General features: G+C 51.8%; 1 pseudogene; it reads left to right on the forward strand.

Moving 5' to 3' along the window:
• The first annotated feature begins 349 nt into the window (after positions 1–349).
• LOC117981239 (elongation factor 1-delta-like) lies at positions 350–7,572 on the forward strand (annotated as a pseudogene).
• The last annotated feature ends 1,392 nt before the right edge of the window (positions 7,573–8,964 follow it).

Below are 8,964 nucleotides of genomic sequence, written 5' to 3' on the forward strand. Positions count from 1 at the left end.
GAAGCTACAAGGGTGACAAGTCATATTTGTTTGTTTTTTGTGCGTGTGGGGGTTTTTTTGTTTTGTTTTGTTTTTTGTTTTTTGAGACGGAGTTTCGCTCTTGTCGCCCAGGCTGGAGTGCAATGGCATGACCTTGGCTCACCACAACCTCTGCCTCCTGGGTTCAAGTGATTCTCCTGACTCAGCCTCCCAAGTAGCTGGGAATACAGGCACCCACCACCATGCCCAGCTAATTTTGTATTTTTAGTAGAGACGGGGTTTCTCCATGTTGGTCAGTCTGGTCTCCAACTCCCGACCTCAGGTGATCCACCCGCCTCGGCCTCCCAAAGTGCTAGGATTACAGGTGTGAGCCACCACACCCAGCAACAAGCCATATTTGAAAAACAGCCAGCCTTTCATCAGGCATCCCGCATCTGCTGATTCCTCCTTCCTGGTCACTGCGTCCTTGGCTGGCATCAGAAAAGTGGCTACAAACTTCCTAGTACATGAGAAGATCTGGTTCAACAAGTTAAAATGTGACAATGCAGAAAGGAGATTCTTCGAGCAGATGAACAAGCCTGTGGCCAGCACCTCCTGCCAGGAGAACGGTGCCAGCATGATCCTGCATGACATTGCGAGAGCCAGAGAGAATTTCCAGAAATCCCTGGCCAGAAGCTCAAGCCCCGGGTCCTCCAGCAGCCCCAGGGGAGACAAGGGTGAGATCATCTTTCAGATCACCAGTCTGGAAGTGGAGAACCAGAGCCTGCGCAGGGTTGTGCAGGAGCTGCAGCAGGCCATCTCCAAGCTGGAGGCCCCACTGAACGTGCTGGAGAAGAGCTTGCCTGGCCACCACAGCCCTGCAGACCCAGCATGAGTCTCCTATGCGCCAAGTGGAGCCCCTGGCCAAGAAGCCAGCCAAACCAGCAGAGGATGACAAGGACGATGACATTGACCTACAGGGGATAGGCCCCCAAATCTGGCCATAAATTGGCCCCAAAACTGGCCATAAACAAAATCCCTGCACTACTGTGACATGTTAGTGATGGGCATGACACCCATGCTGACAGTTGTGGGTTTACCGGAATGAGGACAAGAAACACCTGGCCCACCCAGGGTGGGAAATCCACTTAAAGGTGTTCCTGAACTACAAACAATAACATGAGCGACCTGTGCCTTAAGGACATGTTCCTGCTGCAGATAACTAGCCAGAGCCCATCCCTTTGTTTCAGCCCATCGCTTTTTTTCCTGTTTTAGTTAATCTATGATCTATAGAAACAATGCTTATCACTGGCTTGCTGTCAATAAATATGTGGGCAAAACTCTGTTTGAGGCTCACAGCTCTGAAGGCTGTGAGTCCCCTGATTTCCCACTCCACACACTATATTTCTGTGTGTGTGTCTTTAATTCCTCTAGCACCACTGGGTTAGGGTCTCCCCAACCAAGCTGGTCTTGGCATTGACCTGTTTGGCAGTGACAATGAGGAGGAGGACAGGAGGCAGTACTGCTGCGGGAGGAGCGGCTGCGGCAGTACACAGAGAAAAAGGCCAAGAAGCCCATGCTGGTGGCCAAGTCGTCCATCCTGCTGGACGTTAAGCCTTGGGATGATGAGACTAACATGGCCCAGCTGGAGGCCTGTATGTGCTCCATCCAGCTGGACAGGCCGGTCTGGGGGGGCCTCTAAGCTGGTGCCCGTGGGCTATAGTATCCAGAAGCTGCTGCTTCAGTGTGTAGTGGAGGATGACAAGGTGGGGACAGACTTGCTGGAGGAGGAGATCATCAAGTTTGAAGAACACGTGCAGAGTGTTGACATTGCAGCTTTCGACAAGATCTGAAGACTGAGTGTGAGTGTGTGTGTGTGTGTGCACGCGTGCATGTGCTTGAGGCCCTGCCATGATTAAAACCTGAGACCGGCAAAAAAAAAAAAAAAAAAAAGAGAAAAAAAACAGCCAAATGTGAAGCAAACAATTGAAAATATAATCAGTCTACTTAATATACAACATATGTGTGAAACATTAAATTAGTCTGAAATGATGAGAAGATTAGTGAACTAGAACACTAAGCAGTAATTAATTACTGTAAAGACAAAAGGAGAAAAGTTATATTAACAAAATCTAAAATATACATGTATGACAGGGAGCATGAGATGGAGTAAAACAAGTCTGATTATTTTTATAGAATATATTTTCAAAATCAAAGTCAATATTCAGAGTTGGTGACTCATAAGTTTCTAAAATTGAAAAGCAGACATAATTACTTCTCAGCCTTTTGGCTAAAATCAAGTGAAAACCAGATATAAGTGCTTGAATTCAAATGTGCAGTGTTCCAAAAAGAGAAAAATAACAAAATTAATTCCTTAAAATAAAAAAATAAATTACTTAAAACGGGCTGCATAACACCAAGGAGAAGAAAAACACTACAAATCTGTGAGAGGAATAAAGATAATTTACAAAAATGAACGTAAAGTTTTCAAACCTTGTACAGAGCCAAAAATCAGAGAAATAAATGTTAAAGGAGCTGAGAGAAATTATCATTAAAGTTAGAAATGCATACTTACACTGCAATATTTTTAACACAAATGGGTAAATTAAAATACTTTCCAAAAAACCCACTGGTTTGGTTTTCAATAGGATTCTCTTAAAAGCATACCTAATAAAAATGTTGTTTTATTATTATACTTTAAGTTCTAGCGTACATGTGCACAATGTGCAGGTTTGTTACATCTGCATACATGTACCATGTTGGTGTGCTGCACCCATTAACTCATCATTTACGTTAGGTATATCTCCTAATGCTATCCCTCCCCCCTGCCCCCAACCCAAAAATATTTTTTGTATCTAAAGTTGAAGAAGAAAATGAAAAAGTACAAAAATTGATTTGGAAACTGGCATGTTCTTTCTCAGGATTTTAGGTAACTGGCAATCTTTCACTCTCATACAACACTCTAGAGTTTAAAAAATATTTTTCTACCTGTCTTTTCTCTGATCTTTATATCCTGTGAGGCTCTGCAAAATAGGGGCTTGTGTCCCATTTTGCAATTTAAAAAGCTGAGGCTCAGACAAATGTCACACAGAAAGTTTGGGACAGAACTGGGACTAGAACCCATGACTTGCAAAGTAGTGCTCTTCTCATCCCTAAAGCAGTCATAGGGCTAGGAAACAAAAGATAGAGCACTGCTTAATACATTCAACCAAGGTGAGACCTGATGCACCCCAAAATGCTAAGCAGCTCCAGGGCCCTGTGGCAGAGATTTCAAAGTGGAGGGTGATGCTTACATCTGCATATCTGAGCTCCAATACAAACGCTGCCACTCAGCTATAGAACCACACTTTCTGAGCCTCAGCCTTCTCTGCTATAAAATGGCACTACAAAAGGCACCAAAAAGCTCAGGATGAGGGCAAAACAGCATCCTGAATGCAGGAGTGCCTGGAGAGAGTAAAGTACTCATTGACTTTTTATTTAAGCACATGGATAATATACTGTGTTTCATTGTGTCTTCTCCATGGTGTCTGGTTAATGACTGTAGATCCTGGGGTCCTCTGGTCAATCCTAATGCTATGCGATAGAGGCATGAATGGATATAGATGGGTGGATGGACAGGTATGTGGATGCATGGACATGTGCTCAGAAGAGCAGAAAGAAGAAAACAGGGAGTCAAAATGAGAATGAAAAGATGATTGAAGGATCAGGGTTGATGGAATACGGCACAGTCTCCAGTCCTCTTGCCCTCACCAAGCCCTACCACCACCTGCCTTGGGTAACAGTGGCATATGCTGTATATGACATCCCTGGTCACCATGACGCTGCTGCAGAAGGTGCTGTAGATCTGAGGCTAATCATGGCTCATTAGGAACGTGCCAAGGGCCAGCAGAAAAATAACCCGACACAATGAAGCTGATATGGACTGTCTTCTCATCTGCCATGGCTGCCTGGCCAGGCCCTAGACTATCCACCCCTGGCAGAGGGAATGCCTGTCCATCCAGCAAAAATACCCAGACAGGGTCACAGGGAAAGATGAAGTTCTAAGTTTGCTGCAAATTGAGGCTTAAAGGTAAAGGAAGAGCAAGAACACTTTAGGTCTGGACCCAGTCCCTAGATGCACAAGTTCATCATGGTTGGAGGCAGAATGGTTAAGTGAACAAGTGCACCCACCCACCCACCTTCACTCCTCACCCTCTTGTTTTCCCATTGGGTCAAGCAGGACTAGAATGCATGTATGAATCTGAGTGAGGGAGCGTGCAGGGGAAGGAGAAGGGAAGGCTTTGAAATCACACTACGGTGAAGCAGAACTAGGTAAATGTACTGCCCTACACCTTCCAACCCTGCAAAGAAGCATAAAATTCTGCAGCTGGAAGAGGTTAGCATGAAGCTGACAGATTCCAGGATCCCACAGTCTGGCATTTCAAAGTCCAGAATTTTAAACTCTTCAAGGATATGCGACCATCCAGGGTTCAGACATAATAGATGATATTATTACTAGATGGTGACTATGTACATGGCACTGTTCTTTTTTTTTTTTCTAGAGATGGAGTTTCACTCTTGTTACCCAAGCTGGAGTGCAATGGTGTGACCTTGGCTCACTGCAACCTCCACCTCCCAGGTTCAAGCAATTCTCCTGTCTCAGCCTCCTGAGTAGCTGGGATTACAGTTGCATGCCACCACACTTGGCTAATTTTTGTATTTTCAGTAGAGACGGGGTTTTGCCATGTTGGTCAGGATGGTCTTGAACTCCGGACCTCAGGTGATCCACCCGCCTTGGCCTCACAAATTGTTGAGATTACAGGCATGAGCCACAGCGCCCAGCCCATGGCAATGTTCTAAACATGTTGCATCTATTAACTTATTTAAGAGACCCCCCTGAGGCAGGTGCTACTGTCCTTACTTTATAGAGGAAACTGAGCACAGAGAAGTAACTTGCCTACAGTCACAGAAATGGAAATAGCAGAGAAGCTGAGATATGAACACAGAGTCTGTGTATCTAGCCACAGTGCAAACCTGCTTAACTGCAGCATGAGGTTATGAGTCCAGGCTCTGATGATGAGGCAGATTACCTGGGTTTGGATCTTGGCTCTTCTACTGTGGGGCAACATGGTCTTGATCAAGTTCTCTTCCTTTGTTTCAGTTTCCTCCTCTGTAAGATGGACATAATAATAGTATCTCCTAGGATTGGAGCTGTCTTCAGGCTTAGACTTTCTGGGTTTCTCTGTTTTCTTCACACTCTGTGCACCATCCAGACCTACTTTAATGAGCTTCTACCCATCCCCCTCCAGGGCTCTGGTGAACTAATATTTTCAGGGTATAAATGACTGATAACAACTTCCTCAATTTCTGTGGGGGCCTAATCCAGGAAGATGCCATCATCAAATGGCGCCTGAGCCTGCCTCCCGAATGTGCATGCGCCAGTCTCAGGGCACCAGTAAGCCACAGCTCGCATCACAGTGAACACCACCTTTGCCTGGCGACTAGTCCCTGTGGCTTGGCAGAAAAGGAGTCCTCTGTGGAGGTGCGTCAGCGATGGACTCTAGTCTGTCTTCTCTGGGGGATCCACGGGATAGTCCCATGATCCTAGGAGAGGGCAGCGGCGAACCAGCCTGAAGAAACCTCAAGCGGAGCCCCAGGGATACACCGCAAAATCCCTAAGGATGGGGTCCCGCACCTTCACCTGCAAAAAAAGGTGCAGACTGATGACACAGAAGGTGCTTCCAACTCCATCCTCACATTCGCTTCATTACACAATCTGTCCACACCATGGCCCGGTGCCCAGGTGGGAGGACTCCAAAGTGCGGGGAACAGTTGGAAACAGTCGGAGTGCAAACTGCAGCCTTTCCGGCCAGCTCCTGATTTGGGGTTTCATTCCCAGAGCCCCTTGAATCCACCTCCAATTCAGTTCCCAGCCGAGTAGGTGCTTCACGTCGTGAGGCGGGCACTCTTCCATCTTCTGGGGATTTCATTCCGGGATGGAGAGTGTGAGCAGCAGTAAGGTCAGATGGGGGTGAGGATACAGTCTGGTGAAATGTGGTTTGGGTCCCGCATCTTCACCGGCAAAAATGGTGCAGAGAGATGACACAAGAGGTGCTTCCAACTCCACCCCCGCATTCCCTTCATTGCACAAGCTGTCCACGCCATGACCCGGCGCCCAGGTGGGAGGACTCCAACGTGCGGGGAACAGTTGGAGCTCAAACCCCGGCCATTCTGGCCAGCTCACGATTTGGGCTTTCATTCCTGGGGCCACATGAAAGTGGGATAGATTGATGCTGGATGAGATGTGGCCTCCACACTGGCATCCTCTTATCCTGACTTCCATGTTCCTCATGGGCCTGGGGTTTCCTGGGTCTGGCTCAAAGTCTTCCACAGTAAACGTTTCCCAGTTCACGGAGGACGACCCTCATGGGGATCCATTGCATGAGTGTTTCCTTCTAAACACTGTCATGTTTTAATGACTGGGCAGCTGTGATACTTTGGAGCCATAAATTCCCGTTATATCCACCAACAAGGAAACTGTTGTTCTCCCACTTCTATTGGAGGGCTGCATGACTCCTGTAGGATGAGAAGTAGGCAGCCATGTCTGGCTTTTGACTGGTAATCTAGGCCCTGTTTCATTTCATCTGCACGTCCTTTCTAATTGTGAAGAAGGTCTTTCATTGGGCTGTTGCTGGGTGGGACAGCCTCTGTATACGGTATTTGGCTGCCACGGATTTCAGGAAGCAACAGGGACTTGGAGTAGGCTGGCTGCACTCTAGGTTGTGAATAGTGGCCTCCTTGTGGGCGCTGGGATTGTTTGCACTTTGAGGAGGCTCTCGGGTTTTCTGGCAGGAATCCTTGAACGGGAGGCTTGGGCTCCAGCACAAGCCCTCTTGTCCTCCCAGGCTAGCCTTGATTTTCCTTAGCTTTCATGGGGGGGTCCACAATGCCCCTCAACGGCACTCCTGGACACCCTTTTCAGGATTGCAATCGCCCCATATGGCCTCTGAGACACTCTCTCAACCTCATCTGCCCCCATGGGATGCCAGTTACAGGTGTGAGACCTCTGCTCCACTTTGGACTTGCCTTTGTCGTGGTTCCTGCCTTTTCCAGATAGCAGTGCTGAGAAGCAGAAGCCCCTTGGAGGCCCAGGATGAAGGGAGTCAGTGAGCTCAAGGGCCTGGCATTCTTTTTTTTTTTTTTTTTTTTTCTTTTTTATTGATCATTCTTGGGTGTTTCTCGCAGAGGGGGATTTGGCAGGGTCACAGGACAATAGTGGAGGGAAGGTCAGCAGATAAACAAGTGAACAAAGTTCTCTGGTTTTCCTAGGCAGAGGACCCTGCGGCCTTCCGCAGTGTTTGTGTCCCTGGGTACTTGAGATTAAGGAGTGGTGATGACTCTTAACGAACATGCTGCCTTCAAGCATCTGTTTAACAAAGCACATCTTGCACCGCCCTTAATCCATTCAACCCTGAGTGGATACAGCACATGTTTCAGAGAGCACAGGGTTGGGGGTAAGGTCACAGATCAACAGGATCCCAAGGCAGAAGAATTTTTCTTAGTACAGAACAAAATGAAAAGTCTCCCATGTCTACCTCTTTCTACACAGACACAGCAACCATCCGATTTCTCAATCTTTTCCCCACCTTTCCCCCCTTTCTATTCCACAAAACCGCCATTGTCTTCATGGCCCGTTCTCAATGAGCTGTTGAGTACACCTCCCAGATGGGGTGGTGGCCGGGCAGAGGAGCTCCTCACTTCCCAGTAGGGGCGGCCGGGCAGAAGCGCCCCTCACCTCCCGGACGGGGCGGCTGGCCGGGCGGGGGGCTGACCCCCCCACCTCCCTCCCGGACGGGGCGGCTGGCCGGGCGGGGGGCTGACCTCCCACCTCCCTCCCGGACAGGGCGGCTGGCCGGGCAGAGGGGCTCCTCACTTCCCGGTAGGGGCGGCCGGGCAGAGGCGCCCCTCACCTCCCGGACAGGGCGGCTGGCTGGGCGGGGGGCTGATCCCCCCACCTCCCTCCCGGACGGGGCGGCTGGCCGGGCGGGGGGCTGACCCCCCCCACCTCCCTCCCGGACGGGGCAGCTGGCCGGGCGGGGGGCTGACCCCCCACCTCCCTCCCAGACGGGGCGGCTGGCCGGGCGGGGGGCTGACCCCCCCCACCTCCCTCCCGGACGGGGCGGCTGGCCGGGCGGGGGGCTGACCCCCCCACCTCCCTCCCGGATGGGGCGGCTGGCCGGGCAGAGGGGCTCCTCACTTCCCAGAAGGGGCGGCCGGGCAGAGGCGCCCCTCACCTCCCGGATGGGGCGGCTGGCCAGGCGGGGGGCTAACCCCCCCACCTCCCTCCCGGACGGGGCGGCTGGCCGGGCCGGGAGCTGACCCCCCCACCTCCCTCCCAGACAGAGCGGCTGGCCGGGCAGAGGGGCTCCTCACTTCCCAGTAGGGGCGGCTGGGCAGAGGCGCCCCCCCCACCTCCTGGACAGGGCGGCTGGCCGGGCAGGGGGCTGATCCCCCCACCTCCCTCCCGGACGGGGCGGCTGGCCAGGCGGGGGGCTGATCCCCCCACCTCCCTCCCGGACGGGGCGGCTGGCTGGGCGGGGGGCTGACCCCCCCACCTCCCTCCCGGATGGGGCGGCTGGCCGGGAGGGGGGCTGACCCCCCCACCTCCCTCCCGGATGGGGCGGCTGGCCGGGCAGAGGGGCTCCTAACTTCCCAGTAGGGGCGGCCGGGCAGAGGCACCCCTCGCCTCCCGGATGGGGCGGCTGGCCAGGCGGGGGGCTGACCCCCCCACCTCCCTCCCGGACGAGGCGGCTGGCCGGGCAGAGGGGCTCCTCACTTCCAGGTAGGGGCGGCCGGGCAGAGGTGCCCCTCACCTCCCGGACGGGGCAGCTGGCCGGGTGGGGGGCTGACCCCCCCACCTCCCTCCCAGACGAGGAGGGAGGACGCTCCTCACTTCTCAGACGGGGTGGCTGTCGGGTGGAGGGGCTCCTCACTTCTCAGACGGGGCGGTTGCCAGGCAGAGGGTCT

Source organism: Pan paniscus, chromosome 6 (genome assembly GCF_029289425.2).
Source record: "Pan paniscus chromosome 6, NHGRI_mPanPan1-v2.0_pri, whole genome shotgun sequence".
NCBI lineage: Eukaryota > Metazoa > Chordata > Mammalia > Primates > Hominidae > Pan > Pan paniscus.